The 18,664-nt window shown below is 33.8% G+C and overlaps 1 long non-coding RNA gene across 6 annotated transcripts in view; it reads left to right on the forward strand.

The window, feature by feature from the left end:
- Positions 1-18,664, forward strand: part of LOC138701464 (uncharacterized) — a 1,004,334-nt gene that overhangs the window by 877,123 nt on the left and 108,547 nt on the right. For all 6 annotated transcript variants that reach the window (XR_011332589.1, XR_011332590.1, XR_011332591.1 and 3 more), the window contains one exon: positions 7,422-7,594. This is a non-coding gene — a long non-coding RNA (uncharacterized lncRNA). The remainder of the gene's footprint in view (positions 1-7,421; positions 7,595-18,664) is intronic.

Raw genomic sequence — 18,664 nt, forward strand, 5'->3', positions numbered from 1 at the left:
GTGTATTTGTAAGTGTAGTCTATGGAATGGACGAAGATGATAATGAAGAAGCTGAGGATGGGAGAAGGAGAAACCCGGTACCGGCATGTAGACTACTCCTGTCGAATATCACGAAAGTGGGGAGCACTAGGCTTAACCCTCTTAGTGCCAACCCCCTTTGCGTAGTAGCTTATTATATAAAATATGCTAAATAAATACACACAAGTGAACCGCTTAATGGATCTTCCTCTATGCTCTTAGCACAACACAACAGTGATCTTTGCCGTCTGGAGAATAACAGCAAATGGAAACTATACCACGATTAGATCGTGTCCGGCACATCTAGCAAAATTATAAAATTACGTGATGTGCACTCAGAGGGTTAACGTCCCCGTCTGATTGACGAAGCATTATCAACAGTGACAAATGCCTTCTCTTCATATGTACTGTGGTGAGATTAGGCATATTGGTGCACAATCTAGTAATTAGAATTTGTACACCACCACCTCTCCCAGTACCGAGATAGATATTATACACGGGAATCGATCCCGGTTCGGCTAGTCTGGAGGCAGGCACGCTCCACAGAGCTAACTCGGCGGACACTTTTATATAGGCTAAGTACCTACCGTTATTATTTTCCCTCATAAGATATAACATGTAGTGTTACTAAATGAGCTGTTCTGTATGTACGTTTGGTGTTCGTTGCGGATAGTTTAAGAAAAAGTAATTTCCTAACCCAGGTAGATAAAGTTACTACGTATTCTCGGTGAAGAGCATTTCATTGCAATGTTATTAGCATTCCTTGTCAGACACGCTTTTAGATGAAACCTACAGAGTGCATGAAAAGTCATTAGTCATTGCCGTAAATTTTTCTTAACTGCAGCACTTGTTCGCAATGTGAATTTCTGAAATTTGGACGGTGCTTCAATTTTAATTTCAACCACAAGACTTCAAATACCTTCAATTACAATGTCCACCACAAGAATGCTTCGCTAGTAAGTTTCATCTAGATTTCCTCCTTAAGGGGTCATGAAATTGCCTATCTTGACAATGTTCATGTCTCATTCCTACATGAAAAACATGTTCTGAAAAACTGGTGAAGCTAGACAGCTGACTTTTTAACAGCTCATGAACACATAACTATACTTTATGCTAAAACGGTAATTTTTCTTTAATTTGTCATTCTATTGAGAAATAATTTCCCCCCTTTGTACCCTAAACAATTTTCCAATGATTTTCAGGACATTACCCCTTGAAACATCTAAAAAAATTAACGAATTTTAAAAACATTGTTTCAGGTCATGTAAAACATCCAAATGCATATACAATTTCTGAAAATTTCAGCCTAGTATATTAAATAGAAGTTAAGAAAAGTTTAGTTTTGTGTGGAAAAAAATAAGCTTACGGAAAATAAGCGTTAAAATAAGGCATCTGCATATACTACGCCCTCTTCACAGAAAAACGAAAAGTTAACATGAATATAGTTTCGTATAATCATATATTATATATCATTTGAAAGCGGAAAAATAAAAGAATAAATTGTAAAAAATACATTTATATAATTTTCCGCCCAAAAATTTGTAAATTTGTGAAGAATGAGCGTCAAATTTAAAACTTGTATGCTCCTTCTCAGAAAATCTAAAAATTATTTTGTACATACAGGCAGATCCGTTTGGGTATAGATAATATTAATTTATTATTAAAAAGACATTATGATAGTAAGAAAAATTTATTGAATGTAATATTATACTTAAAAGATGGCAGTTTCCATACATGACGTAATTGAAATATCAACAATGCATAATGTGAATTGAAAATCGTAGATGATTTAAATGGCGCGCATAATATGTTCTTTGTTAGGCTACAAATATGAGAGTGATAAACGAGTTCAAAGAGAATTTCGACGTGAGTATGTTGTGCTCCATGGCGTGCCAACAGATTGCAGAAGATGACGGCTTCTTAAACAAATGGCTATTTACAGATGAAGCAACTTTTCATGTCAGCGAGAAGGGTAAACGTGCACAATTGCATGTCTGCTATGAGCTTAAAAGATAAGTCCAAAGTTAAAGTATGGTGTGGAGTGAGTTGCAATAAAGTGAATGCACCATACTTCTTAGCAGAAAGGACACTACGCCATTGATCCTACTTGGATATGTTGCAGTGTTTCTGTTGCCACAATTTCGAGGAAGACAACAATATGAACATTGTATTCCAGCAACCCCTCACTATGCATGGGAGGTTCGTAATTTTCAATCATATGTGGTGTGGTCGTGTTGGACCAATTGCTTGGCCCCCAAACTCTCCAGATCTAACTCCTTCTGACTTCATTGTGTGGGATATTATTAAAGACACTGTCTATTTACAGAAATCCAGGAACATTGATGATCTAAGGGTCCAAATTACTCAAGATTTCCAACAAATCACTCCTCTGATGTTACAACGGACATGGGCTGAATTGCATCACCGTTATGAGTTGTGCAGAATGCTTAATAGGAATCAAGTAGAGTTCTGAGATATCTCCCATCGTTCAAAGCTGTATACAAAATTTCGACAAGTAAAGTTCAGTAGTAAATGTTTAACAGAGTTTTTTATTTTATCCATAACCAAACGGATCACCCTGTAATTTCAGTAATCATAATATGTGATATGCCATTGTAAAGAGGGAAAATCAAATAATACATTGGGAAAATAATAATTGAATTAATATTTTAACCCAAAATCTGATTCCGCTCCCCCTTAAGGAGAAACTAGTAAACTCATTGCATGCTGCCATATTTATGCCAGTGCTTCATTCTTGTTTGTTTTTTAAATATAATTTCTTAATGCATAGCTTCAGATTTTCATTCTGGATATTTCAATGTAACGATTTTAGATATTCATTTCATTAGTCTACTTAAATTAATGGTTTAATGAAAGGATTCATTAAGCAATACAACATTCTGCCTCATTTTATTATTTTCTCTTCTACAGCAATGTCACATTTATTAAAATAAATTTCGGTATGCAGTGAAAAGTGTTAATTTTAAAACTACGAATCAACGGAGTTTTCTTCTTTTATTGGCTCTAATTTATTTTTTTACAATTAATGCAAACAGTTATGCATTACAACACAGATCATTTCTTAATTAATTTTATTTATTAATTCCTCATGCTGAATTGAATTCAATAAAGTCACAATCGATTGCTCTGTTATGTTATCTGTGTTTAAATACCAGACAAATAAAAATTCAAGGAATAGTACAGTGCAAACATTTTACATTTCTTCTCTCACAGAAGTAGAGTCGAAGCGGCAATACACAGCGTAGCTGCACACAACCCTGCACGTCGCGCGACCGGTTAAGTACAGAAAACGTGCTTACCATTTTTTTTGCTGTGAGGTAGGAGTTGTAGCACCTAGAGAAGACAAATGTCTTGGACCATCCAAGGTTAGATAGACCTATTACAGTTCCCAGTGAAGAAAATAAGCTTAGTCTTGCAAGTTGCAAGCAATAGTGCAAAGTTTCAATAAATCCAGAAGCAGACGGGCTGTAGAACAAGATGTTTCAAAAGATCTGGTCAGAAAATTTACATAAAGTCAAATTCAAACCAAACAATTAGTTTCCACGCCTGATACATGATATATTGGAAGACGATCCTGATCGCTACAGCTTCGTGAATTGATATTTAATGAAGATATCCTGATTTGTATTCCAAGATTATTCAAAGTGATACAGCGACCATGAAATTGTGTGATCTTGTTATCCGACACACATGTACATTCTAGTATAGCCTACTGAGAACCATAACATTACACTTCAAAATAAAATTAACCAATTAGACTTTAGAATTTTGAGTGAAATCTCATGCCACGAAATACTAAATAGACCCCGGTTGTTTTATGACAGTCTTACTGGTCAGAATTACTTGGTAATGCTACTAACGGAAGTAGTTCCAGGACCACTTATGTATTAAAATAATTTTGATTCCTGTACTTTCAACACGACGGGCATTCTACAGCACTATGCCTCCGCTGTGTGCAACTACGTCTAGAAAGTTTTTCATGGGAAATTATTTGGAAGGAGAAGATCAATTGAATTGTCGCCAAGGTCTCCAAATCTCACTCCTCTTGATTTCTTTTCCTGAAGACAAGTGTACACCGCGAAACCAAACACATTGTACCACCTTAAATCATCCATCGAACAAGACTCTAATAAAAATGATTCACTTCTACGACTGTGCCAAGTCGTTTCCCTCACCGCTAGTAGTGGTAATGGTTGGCTTCATATCCACATGCCTTGGCAGAGATGAACGATCATCCAATCAGAATGAGGGTAACATGTAGTCCGCACGATCATTTCCCACTCGTTATGGCTGATTTTCTAAACTGAATTTCGCTATGTATCGTCACTTTTGCTTTACTGCTTTTAAATCACAGATCAAATGTGGTTAATTTGGGTGCGTGTAAGAAAGTTAAGAGCTGCATCACATATTTTTTAAATTGTATCATTTGTACGTATTCATATTTGATTCTGCTTCTTAGCATTATGCGGGAAATTATTGACTCCAAAGGTAGAGTGATAGAAGTAAAAAGTTTAAGTGATAGCTGATTGTAAAGTCTTGAAAATGTTAATAAGATTAGTTTCTATTGCGAAATAACACAGGAGACCAACATTGCCACTTCGACGTCGCATGTTCATCTTTACTGAAAATATGAACAATTCATCAGAACTGGAACAAAAGTGTTCATTTGATAAAGACAAATTCAGAAATCAAGTATGATAGAAAACTGTTGAAAAAATTATTTGTGAAGCCAAACGAAGATTTTGTGTTAGTAATACATTGTTAAAAGGAAAGTACTGTATATATAGTTTAAATCCCATTTCACCACTTTCCTGATAATAAAGCTTTAAAAGCATTGACTTGTCATTTCTGTTTCCATGAAGACAACTTTACAATCCGAAATTAAACTGTAGAGAATACTATCGCAAGGTACGAAAATTAAAGAAATAAGCCTGCCTAGATTGTAATTCTCCTTCATTTTGCAAAGATTCTTCAATAATACAAATTAGGTTAACATGAAAGAATTAAATTGGGATAATTTAGAATTCTCCAGCAACCAGAACCGGGTATAAATCTAAACGCATAACAATTCACTGACAAACTAAAGCAAGTATCTGTTTATTTCATTGAAAATTTAAATGATAATTACAAAGGAAATGTTGAAAACGACTGTATACACTAAAGAAAGCTGTTCCATGAGCAGTGTAAAAAAATGACTGAAAATATGGATTGAAATAGTTGAGGATGTACAGTAGATCTGTCAGAAAAAGAAAAAGGTGTGCTTTCATTGACAAGAAGAGAAGCATTTAATTTTAATAGGAAAAATGACCTTCAACGGAAAAAAAAAATAACATTAACAAAAAGTTACGATTAAAATAAATATGTTATGTATTTACAAATGGAATGTCATGTTAACAAAGAAGAAGATCCCAGTTCAGGCTTAAATAATCTGAATGTTGAACTATTAATTTATGTTCGATATTAAAATATTACATATTTGATATTAAATACAGCAGAAACCAAGGTACAGAGGTACTGGCGTAAAAATGCATTCTTACGGAAGTAGTATGAAATACATACAGGATAACAGAGGATTCACACTTCTACACAACATATTAAGATGTAACTTCATAAAAATGTTATCAGTATGGCTCCATAAAATGAAGACTCACATAAGACACACCAAGAATAGGTGATGTAGAAAGGATCAATTTCAAATTTTCAAACTGTTATAATATTTCAAGAAGGGAAATTATGAAAACAATTTCAAAGAAGAAGGAGATATAATACAAAGATATATATATATATATATATATACAGTATATATGTAAGACATATCTGATATCAGTACTAAAACTTTGCATAAGAATTATAAAGCTTCTACCTAATCCCCAAACAAGTAAATCACAAACTAGTTGAAAATAATAAGATTAAGGCAGTAATGCGGTTTGTGACATGTATATTAATATGTAATAATACTAATAATGCAGTAGGATGTTATCAGTCAGCTGAGATTCACTATGAGAAGATGATCTATGAGCCTGCAGTTAACTATTTCAAACTGGAGTTTTCCTTAATCCACATTGAGGTATTTGGCCTGTTCATAGGTGCTCGAGAAGCTATGCCAAGTTTTACTGAAGAATTTCGACAGCAATTTGCTCTGACAACATGTCTAAGGAATGACATTGTGATAACTGTGTTAAAACGTTCTGTTAAATCCTAATTAATCAAATGGTGTCTCGTTAATGCAATTGTAATTTTTCATACCCTTTTCTTTGTTTATTTTTTTTATTATTCATTACTTATGTTTACAGTCCTCTAATTGAGGTTCTGACTGATATGTACATCTATTATCAAGCAGTACATCTCACTTGAAGGTATGCATCAGAGGAAAAACAAGAACTGTTTGTATAGGCTACATCTCAAGTCTGATTAGTATAATGTACTGTATAACTAGTCAGCGATGCATGCAATGGAAGGAGAAAGGAACTGGCCATTCTACCTCATTATCTCCTGGATTAGTTGCTTCATGAGTTATGCCTTGTTGGTATCACTTGTGAGGTTCATACCTGTCTTCGGACAGTTGACTAAAGAGCAAACAACAGGTTTACATATGTATATTTCTTTGAGAGAATTTTACTGAATCCTTAAGGAGTACCCTCGATGAAGCAGTTTTTTAAATAAGTAATAATATACTACATAAAAGAAATTGTAAATATACTCTAGGAAATTTGGGTCGAAGAATTCAATGAGAATATAGTAGAACTGCGAAAACAATCCATTACGATATACATTAGGAGCAACTACGTTATTGGTACACAGATCATTATCACAGATAGTTATGAGAGGGATTAGGACTTTAATGAATTTAGTTTTAAGGAATGTTTGTTAAAAGAAGTGTCTATATCACTTGTTGCTTCCTCTAGTTTAGTTTAGTTCTAAGGAATGTTTGTTAAAAAAACTGCCGCTGGTAGTTTATCACTTGTTGCTTCCTCTGGTAGCCAGAAGTAACATACTCAAAATAAATATTATTTGGTATTAAAGATAGACTTTCCACAATGCCTAGAACTTATCCGATGTCTTTAGAAAGCTCGGAAGCGGAGTATCTCTTTCGACAAGGTCTCTATGGAGGAATGTAAGGACGTTTTGTTTCAAAACTTGTTATTATTGCCACCGTATTTTGAGAAGTTTGTCATGTCAACCACGATTTAAATTTAAAAAATGACAAGTTTTCTGTACGAACTGTTGCAAACTTCCTCGTTATTTGCGAAACTACTACAAAGTGATCCCTCATATACGGAGATAGGAAGCAATTCATATTGAGGCAATATGTTGTCTGAAATTGGTTAATGCACCATGAACTTTAGTAAATCTAATAACGTGGTTTATGTTTAATATTGCAGCTAGGAGAGGTTCTCAAGGCCTTGTGGTAAACCATCTTCTGACGATTAGGTAACACGACGATGACGACAACGGAGGCGGCAATAGGGTACTACAAAGGACGAAGAGAGTTGAAGCATACGCAGCATGCATTAATGCTAGAAGGTGCTCAGTCACCGTTGTGTTATTAACAAAGGTGAGTACACTTGCTTGTGAAAGTGCGATAAATACTTATCTGTATTATATATGTTTATCTCTTTCTCATCGAATGTTTGCGTATTCTTCTTTACTTTTTTATTTCTGATTTATTTTCTAAAGTAGATTTATTTGTAGTGGGCTTAGTGTTGTACGGTATTAAATCCATATTTAGACGTTTTTGTAAATCAGTAGGTAAAACATGTAGGGTAACAGTGAATGCTAATATATATTTTTTAATTATATCATTTAAAAGATACTCGAACAGGATATTGCACATGCAGAAGTGTGTATTTTAAACAATTATTGAAATAAAAGTAAAATAACTTTACAGTGAATTACAAGAATGAATGACTTCATTAATGTAATACAGTAGTAATCATCATTGTCATCATTATTATCATTGTCTTTCTTTGAAAGGAAGTGAAGTATGCTCATTTTATTACAAACATTATCTTAGTCGCCTTCTTTGTCATTTTATCCGTTATAGGACCTTTGATCCACTACGTTTCGTCCACTTTTTTGTCCACTGACACATTTCTCCATTTCATGATTCGTCCATTAAGTTTTATCCACTGACCATATAGTCCATTTTCATGCTTCGTCTATTATGTTTTCGTCCACTGATCATTTCGTCCACTATGGCAAAATAATTCATGAAAAATAATTCATTTGGTGAAAAAATAATTTAACTTATTTAAATTTAAATGTGTTGTTGAATGTACATACTGTTTGTATTATAAACATGATCATAATTTTCTTCTTCCTGAAGAACATCAGCAGGGTTAATTTTTAAACTATATGAAATTCCTCACAGATATGTTTCCAGCCGGCCGTGGTTCTTATAGACTTGATACGAAGTAACCATTTCCCTGATGCGTTCATGATTATTGATATATATCTGACTTAGTGGTGCACGACTTGCGTGTGTTCTCCCAAAAGTTGAGTAATCACCTGCTCATTTGATTCCTGTTCATCCAGCAAGATTCCAAAAACTTCCAAATGCTGGGATGATGGACAACCATGAGTTTTTTTTAGATTACTATGCCAATATTCGACGGCATTGACAATCCTCTGTTCCTCACTCAAGACTGCTTCTTACACATTCCATAACCATGTTTTCGGTGTTGTAAGGTACATGAGCCAAGTAAAGCCCGGTTCTAAATAAGGCCCATCTGTCATTTTATAAAGATAGAATTACAATTTCCACTAGTTTCTTAATGTTTCTGACAGTTCCTGGCCTCTAATGGCTAGACCAGAAACTACAACAGTTTAAGTGAACGATTTCGCTATGTTTGCTTCAATTGAACAGCGAATGACGTCTGAAGTTGTTGTTGCTATTATTTCGATGTATTTTAATAAACTTTCTGTATTTTTGTTAACTTAACATAAATGAACATGGTATATGTCATTGCAAAGCATATGATTAGTAGAATAAGATACTGTATTGATATTTTCCACTTAACGTGTATTTATTTATCCCTTAGTAAACCTAGAAATGAAAGTGTGAATTTACAGGGAGCTCCAAATAAGGCAATCTATAGATGAGCTAAACAAGGCCCATGGGCCTTATTTGGAACATGAATTATCTTCAAGGCTTTTCTTATTGTGAGCCTCATAAAGACGTTCAGTAATATACAGCAATTTCTTTATGAGAAAATTGGGAAGACAACTATCAAAGCTACGATAATTATTCTAAATTCGTAATTTAATTTAATTAATTATTTTTAGCATAATAGTTGTGTTTATTTGTTAAAATATAATATTTTAATTCTTTCGGTATGCAATACCTACACACAAAAGTTTGAGTTATTTAGAGAGCTTAAACTTGCGTTATTTTGACAGGAAAGGGCTTGAAACATAGAATGTTTGATTTTATCAGCTGAAAAACTGCATTTGGCGAGCCCGTGATTTGTGAAAACTACGTATCTCTAGTAATATCATTTCCCTATTATTTTTAGATGGAAAAGCTAAAGAAAACGAGAACAATTTGGACCGAAGAGCTATTGCAGCAGACAATATAGGCTAGCTCAAGGAATGCCTGTAAGGACGACAGCAGCGCGAATTAAAATCCCACGAAGGACACTAAGAAACCACCAAATTAGTGGAAAGAATACAAAAACGTTAGACAGACCATCGATTTTGACCTCTGCTCAAGAACAGGATTTTTAGACTAGCACAGATGGGCATGCCAGTAACCGGCAAAGTACTTGGACGCTCAGTACACACTTTTTGTGATAAAAATAACATTAAAAACCATTTCAACAAGTTAAGTGGACTTGCTGGGAGAAAATGGTTGGAACTGTTTTCACGACGTCATCCAGAAGTATCCGGAAGAAAAGCGCAGAGTATGAATCTTGGTAGGGCTGCTATCTTTGTGAGTGCCTTCGCTCCTTCCAAACTCACTAGGAGAGAAAAGCCTGAAGAAGCCCCATTACAATCACAATCTGGATCCCAATTGCTCATACATCAGCCAAATCAAGTTGAAGAATTAAACCAGAAAAGAGTTTCGGAACAAAGAGATTCAGGGGACTCAAGCTTCGGACTCAAGCATCACAAGTGACATATTCTCTCTTCATGACGTATCCAGTGACTTTTCCCACATCTCTAGTGATAATGAAGGAAAATTAGAAACTTCGTTTCAAGACATGCTTCGTACCCATGAAATAAAGAACAACCATACAAACCAGCGACGAAAAGCCCTTAATTACCAAGCTGTTGAGGTAATTAAGGAATTGTTTCAAGACAAAGAAGACTAAATCAGTTAAAACTGCAGAAGGACATAGGCCTACAGAGGACCGCGAAAGCAGTAAGAATGGTGCTAATGCTTCTAAAGGTTTGAGCATGAAGACAACTCAGAAGAGGAAAATATGTCCTGTGCCTTCCGTGAAAGATCTTCTTGAAGCTGGACCGAATGACATTTAAACTAAGGGACTGAGAAAAGAAAGTTAGTTCTGCTATTTATGCAGATAAGATCATATTTTGCCTTTATATTTAATTTGTGCATATCTCAAGGTGTATTTCCCTCAGCCCTAAAACATGCTGTGGTGATACCAATTCACAAGTCTGGTGACAAAAGTAATCTTAATAATTACAGACCCATTTCACTATTAACCAGTCTCTCTAAGGTATTTGAAAAATGTATAAAAACACGGTTAATAACATTTTTAGAAAAAAATGAACTACTAAATGATAATCAATTTGGTTTCAGAAAAAATTTGTGCACTGATGATGCTATTATGGCAGTTACCTCAAAAATAATTCAAGAATTAGATGTAGGAAATAAATGTCTAGGAATTTTTCTAGACTTACAAAAAGCTTTCGATACGGTCAATCACAGTATACTTTTGAATAAAATGGATAGATTAGGAATTAATGGAATAGCTTTAAAATTATTTAAATTTTACTTAAGTAACAGAACTCAAGCAACTAAAATAAATGATCACCTTAGTAAATCACGTAACATTGATATAGGTGTACCTCAGGGGACGATTTTAGGTCCTGTTTTGTTTTTAATATATATCAACGATTTACTTAAAATTGACATTGAGAAACATTCTGGTACTCTGTATTCTTATGCTGATGATACTGTGGTTATATTTAGCGGTTCGAGTTGGAATGAAACTTATCAAAATTCTAACAGTGGTATTAATATTATTAAAGAATGGCTGGATGCTCACTTACTTTCTTTGAACGTTTCTAAAACAAAATTAATACCATTTTCATTAACATCACATGGCCTTGAGCAACTAGAAATAAATAATAATATAAGTATAACTATACATGATTGTAACCTACCTACTTGCTCATGTAACGCTTTGAGTATATCCTCACAAGTTAAATATTTAGGCATTATTATTGACCAACATTTAAAATGGGACAAGCATATCTCCTTTCTGTGTAACAGATTGCGTAAAACAATCCACAAATTTTCCATTCTACGCTCTTATTTACCTGTTTATGTTCTGCGTACTGTGTACTTAGCTCTGTTTCAATCAATAATTCAGTATGGTATTTTAGGTTGGGGAGGAATGGCAAAATCGACTCTCCGTCCTTTAAATCTGCTCCAAAAAAGAATTATCAAAATTTGTCTATATAAACCTTTTGATTACCCAACAAAATTAATTTTTCAGGAATTTGGCGTATCAAATCTAGAACAAATTTATAAACAAAAATTGCTGATTTACTTCCATAAAAACCACAATAAATTTAAATATGATCCTCATGAATACCAGACGAGACAAAACTACAGTTTCTTTCTAAATACTCCCAAATGCCACACAACTGCTGGATTAAAACACAGCAGAAATTTTGGACCCAAAATATATAATACATTAATTAGAGCTTACCCTGAGCTAAGTACACTTAACACACATAGATTTAAGAAACAAATCAGATTAATTATTTAATTGTTTAAGCTAATTGAGTTAAAATTGTTACTCTAATATTCATGTACTTCTGTATTTTCTATTTGTATATAGACCCTGTTATTACATGCTGTATGTATTTTACCATTTATTAATGTGATTGTGCTCAATGAACTCTCGTAATTTTGTGATATATTTTGTATAACTGATCTGAACTGCGCCCGAGCACGAGCTTCTGCTCTTTCGGGCTGCAATGCCTAATGTAGCTCAAGTGTATAGTATTAATAAATATTATTATTATTATTATTATTATTATTATTATTATTATTATTATTATTATTATTATTATTATTATTGCTGACATGAGACTGTGTGTAAAGTGTTCAACTTATGTTCATGAGGAATGCGTTGGACTTACGGCTAAGGAAAAAATATCCAGTTTTCTTTGCCCACAGTGTGATATTTAGATGAAAGGCACAATACAACTTTTCTTTTTGAAAAGTGCAATCTTTATGCTGAGGACAAAATAGTCTGTTTTATTTTCCCAGAGCGTCATCTCAGACTAAGGACAACATACCAGTTCTCTCTGCCCAGAGTGTAATCTTCAGACAACAGTGAAAATATGGTGAAAATATTCAGTTTTCTTTGCCCAGAATGTGATCTTAGACTAAGAACAGTTTATTTATTTACACATGGGCCTTATTTGGGACAGATAGAGGGCCTTATTTGAAACAAGTGTGCCAAATAAGGCCCATTACTCACATTTTAAATATTGCACTATTATAGAAAAGTTTTTCAATAACTCTAACTCTAAGACCACGTTTTCTTTACTGCTCACGTTGGGGTATGTTTTAGTACAATTTTCAGAATTTTATCTCCTTCAGTAACAGTACAACAGATCTTGATACGTTAAGTGGGCCGTATTTGGCACATGTACCTTACTCTTTTCTCACCTTTCATTGCATAGCCAGTTTCCTGTTTGTGGAGAGAAAGTGTACAACCTTTCTCGTCCATATTATAGATTAGTTAGGGCATATCGACGATACCTAAGCGAGTCATTACCTTCTTCATCTTAACAAAATAGTCGTTAACAATGAATTTATTGAGTTTTGCAGCCCTACCATGATTCATACTCTGCGCCTTTCTTCCTGATACTTCTATATGACATCGTAAAAACAACCATTTTCTCCCAGCAAGTCCACTTAACATGTTGAAAGGGTTTTCAGTGTTATTTTCATCACAAAAATTGTATACTGAGAGTCAAAGTACTTTCCCGCTACTGGCATGCCCATCTGTGCTAGTCTAAAAATCCTGTTGCAGAGATCCTGTTTTTGAGCAGAGGTCAAAATTTTTGTTCTGCCTAACATTTTGGTATTCTTTCCAATAATTTGGTGGTTTCTTAATGACCTTCATGGGATTTTAAACCGCTCTGATGTCGTCCTTACAGGCATTCCTTCAGCTATACCTCCATTGCCTGCTGCAATTGCTCTTCGGAACAAAGTGCTGTCGTTTTCTTTATCTTTTCCATCTAAAAATAATAGGGAAATGATATTACTAGAGATACATAATTTTCACAAATCAGGGATTCGCCAAATGCAGTTTTTCAGCTGATAAAATCAAACCTTCTATGTCTCAAGTCCTTTCGAGTCAAAATAACGCAAGTTTAAGCTCTCTAAATAACTCAAACTTTTGTGTTTAGGTATTACATACCGAATGAATAAAAATATTAAATTTTAACAAACAAACACATTTATTATGCTAAAATAATTAATTAAATTACGAATTTAGAATAATTATCGTAACTTTGATAATTGTCTTCACAATTTTCTGATAAATAAATTACTGTATGTTACAGAACGTCTTTATAAGGCTCAAAATAAGAAAAACCTTGAAGATAATTCATGTTCCAAATAAGGCCCATGGGCCTTGTTTAGCTCATCTACAGAGGATCTTGTTTGGAGCTCCCTGTATATCCACACTTTCATTCATAGATTTATTAAGGGATAAATAAATACACGTTAAGTGGAAAATATCAATACAGTATCTTATTCTACTAATCATATGCTTTGAAATGACATATACCATGTTCATTTATGTTAAGGTACCAAAACATGCACCAGGTTTATTAAAATACCTCGAAATAATAGCGACAACAGCTTCAGACGTCGTTCACTGTTCAACTGAAGCAAACATGGCGAAATCGTTCACTTAAACTGCTGTAGTTTCTGGTCTAGCCATTAGAGGCCAGGAACTGTCAGAAACATTAAGAAACTAGTGGAAATTGTAATGTTATCTTAATTAAATGACAGATGGGCTTTATTTAGAACCGGGCCTTATTTGGCTCATGTACCTTACGATCCCTAGTCACAGTCATCATCATTACGATCATCATCGTGTCAAAGTTGACGTCGTCTGAATACAACTTAATCGTTACTATCATGTTCATTATTTTCGGATATTTATTAGCCCACACAAGTGATCCTCTATTCTTGTTACCTTTGTCAAAATCATAGTCTTTACTTTTATCATCGTAAAGCTTAATGGATTAAGCCCCGAACAGAAATTTCTACTTTTTTCAAAGGCATTTCGTCCACTTCTTCGCCGCAGGTCTAACGCTTTATCCTAGGTAATCATGTAGGCTATATTTTCGAAATTTCTGTTGCGTATTTAGTATTGTCACAGGTTCATGAGAGGTAGAACAGAGAGTTAGTTGTGTAATTTAATTTATCCAAAAATAATTCATATGGATTAAAATAAAAGTTTATGCAACAATTAACACATTTATATTTGAAGTCTAAATCTAAAAATAATTGGTGATCTCGCAATCGATCATGACTATAAATTTACTTAATTTATGTCATAATACGAAGAGATAAATGAAATGAGGTGCCTATTACGTTTACAGAGCCCTCTTTTTCGGAAAAATTCATTTTTGCGTGCAGAATTATTTGCACTTTACATTGAGAATATTCTAAATCATATATTTAATTGGTTTAATATAAGATGCTTTATCAACTGTCATGGTTATCTAGCGTCTGAGTGAAATCAATGTGATAAAACCAGAGGAATGAGCCCAAGATCGAGCTCCGAAACTTTCCTAGCACTTGTTCTTAATGGGTTGGTGGAAAACCTCGGAAAAAATTTAAACTGTTAATCCGTCCCAACCAGGATTTGAACCGAGATCAGCTCGTTCCACGGTCAGACATGCTAACCGTTACTCAACAGGATGGACTCTAAGTCATAATATGTGTAATATTTAGGTCAAGGTTGGTAGTCACTACCATTACTATAGAATTTGTATTCCTTGTCATAAACACATTTGTAACATGTTCGTGAATCACAGAAAAATCTAATGAAAAGTTTTAAAATTCATGCTACTTTAAAATGCTGACTTCCGTAAATAGATGAATAATATTATGAATGAGTACAATGTACAAGAGTTTATTTATTTAATATAATGCAAAAGTAATTCCAAATATATATAATTCAAATGTAATAATATAGAATGATAAAATATGTCCTTCGCGTGTAATCCAGAGAAGGAAAGTTCATAACCTATTTTTATTTCAGTGTATAATACATAATTTTTAACGTACGTTTCACGAACAATAATACAAGAAAGAAACTATAGGAGGAAATGTAGTTCACAACATGATAAAACAATTTCATTGCAATCTACAGACTCCTTATTGACAAAAAGTTCAGCTGGAGCCTGAAGTTGGCGATGGCACAGAGATTGTTACAATCTTCGTCAACCGAATCGTCACCAGTTTCATTACCGTCATCTTCAGGAGGTTGTAGAACCACTCAATATTTGAAATATTTTCTTGAGAAGATACTGTCTCAAGTTCTTTGTGAGATTTGTCGTAATTATCTCTAAAATAAGGGAAAACAAACGTCTTACAAGAAAACATTCTGATGGAGGCAGATAAAAAAGTTAATTAATTCTTTCACTATGTTAATAATCTCAAAAGAAGTGCTTATACAAATTTTGGCCACTCAACAGCAAATACGAGGGCCGTAAAAAAATAAGTTCGCCAGGGTAAGTTAACAGAAATAAAACACGATTTCATTGGAAACATTTATTGGAACAGACAAAGCAATTGTAGAGCTATTTTTCAACATATTCTTACCGGAATTGAGATATTTATCATATCATGGGATCGACAGAGACTTGCAAACGGCTATCAAACGCTGGTTCCGATCCACACAAAGACACAAGATATAAAAATTGATCCTATGGTATGACAGATGTCTCAATTTCAATTGGGGATATGTTGACAAATAGCGCAACAATTGCTGTATCTGTTCCAATAAATCTTCCCATGCAATTGTGCTTTTTTTCTGTAAACGGCCCCAAGAAAATTACCTTCTGGACGGCCTCGTAATTGCGGTCGAGTGGCCAAAATTTGTATAAGCACTTCTTTTGACATTATTAGCATGGCGGGAGAAAAAAAAATAACTTTTTTATCTGCCATCATCAGAATGTTTGCTTGTTAGCTGTGTTAGAAGTTTTCCTAAATAATTACTTCACGTATTTATAAATCGTAAATGTTTCGTAAATTTTCATAGGGAATATAAAAGTAAAGAAAATCTGCTCACAATAATTATCAATAATAATATTATTAGAAAATTTAGAAAAATGTACGAAAGGTTCCCTATGTGCCCATAGGGTCGAAAACGACCCACGCCAAATTTCTTACACTATTACGCCTCTACTGAATACAATTCATGACTCCACCTTATGTAATCATAGCCTATTGGTTACAGCTTGCCCTATGTAATAAAACAATAACAGAACTAAAATACTTAACAATGAAGTGTCTACTTACATTTCTTTGTTGACGTGCATTATAACCAAACTGAAGTGTTACACATTTTCAGTCAAAATGCATTGCAGAGAGTTACAACGGAACAATTGCACGAACAAAAGTGTTGCCAATATATTATCGAACACATAATGATGGTGTCCAACCGAAAATTTAAACAAATATTCAAGGAACTAATAAAAATATGACGTGGGTCGTTAACGACCCTGTGGGCATATATGGGTTTTAAACAGATTGAACTATTGAGAATTAGTTAAATGCTTTAAGAATTAAATTGTAATTAAACAAAACTAACATGAAAAAGTCAAGGGACACACAATCAATGCCTGCATTAGGTTGATTTAAGAGACCACAATTATCCTTGTTAACGAAATGAAGTGCGACAGTATTAAAACATACAATAGACTTAATTAATTCATTAAAATTTAAATGAAGTTACCGTCTCTTTTTTTATTTGTGAAGGACATACAGTATTGTCGGTCGGCAATCAAAACCTCGTAACTTCATTTACAAGTAAAATCGGTTTTTTGCCATTACCTGGCAACAAAATCATTTCCCATGTTCTATTAAAGCATTGTGACTCCAAATCTTACAGAAGCCATTTACTGACCAATTACAAAGACCTCGTATCTCCTTAGCCTTTAATCTCAGACTCAAAACCTCGGATCTCCAGCAGACTGGAATCACGAGGTTTCCACTGCTCTTAATCTCAGACTCAAAAGCTCGGAACTCCATTGGGTGGGATATTACGAGGTTTTAAATACCATGCTGATTAATCATTGGCAGATTGAAACTGACATATGAGGCATTGTGACTGATGCTATGTTAAAAATATTGTACTCTGTCTAGTGATCAGAATGAGAATAACCTGCTGCAAACTTCGGTGTTACAGAACACAACAGTTAATAAATTGTACCTGCACTGTATGGAAATATTACGCAGAATTTCGTAGTCATTTCAGGTTAGTAGGCCTATTTTAAGGTGATGTAATAAAGGGAACTAAAATGGCGTTTTTATTAGGCCTAAAAGATAAATAAACAACTACATAATTAAATAATAATGAATGAGTGAATGAATAAATAAATAATTAAATGCTCTAATTACATTCTTGTTATTTAGAACAAGATAAATATTAAAACACTATTATTATGGTTCCGCTGCAAACTTCGTGTTACATAACATAACACTTTAGAAATTAGTCTGCACTCTGTGGAGATATTGAAAAAATCCTGTTACAGGCATCACAGTATCTAATACCTCCGTTCAACTCAATAGTAATAGTAAGGCTGATATGACTTACAGCAGTGAAGAGGAATCCACTTACAGTAGTTGTGATGAACACTATATGCCAAAAATAATAGCTTTTAGAATGAAGGTGAATCAGAAAACGCAAGTGGAGAGAAGATAAATGGACGAAGTGAGTGATACTTGAAATTAATTGTTGCTGCATTGGTATACATTATTTTGTTATGGTTTGTTGAGATGGTAATGAAACAATTTTTTTTTTCATTTACTATTAACAATAACGTGGCAGAACTTAATACATAAGAAATCAGGATCCGACTAAGAAAGGTAATGAATGGAAACTGACAGTCAACAAGAAACAACGAATGAAAGAACTAGATTACATGGAGCTGGCGAAAGATGAGGCAGAAAAATGGAGATATAAAGTAGAAAGAAGCATTCGTGTAATGCAAAATGTAGGGTTTGTAAAATAATTTCAGAAAATCAACAAAAGACAATTTTCGATAATTTCTGGACTAATCTGTCATGGGAGGAAAAAAGATGTTTGTAATAGGGCTTGTAGATTGTATTCCAGTTCAGCGTTCGAAGGGGAGATTCAAAATAATCATATCGATTTTATACTATGCACAA

Source organism: Periplaneta americana, chromosome 6, assembly GCF_040183065.1.
Source record: "Periplaneta americana isolate PAMFEO1 chromosome 6, P.americana_PAMFEO1_priV1, whole genome shotgun sequence".
Lineage (NCBI taxonomy): Eukaryota > Metazoa > Arthropoda > Insecta > Blattodea > Blattidae > Periplaneta > Periplaneta americana.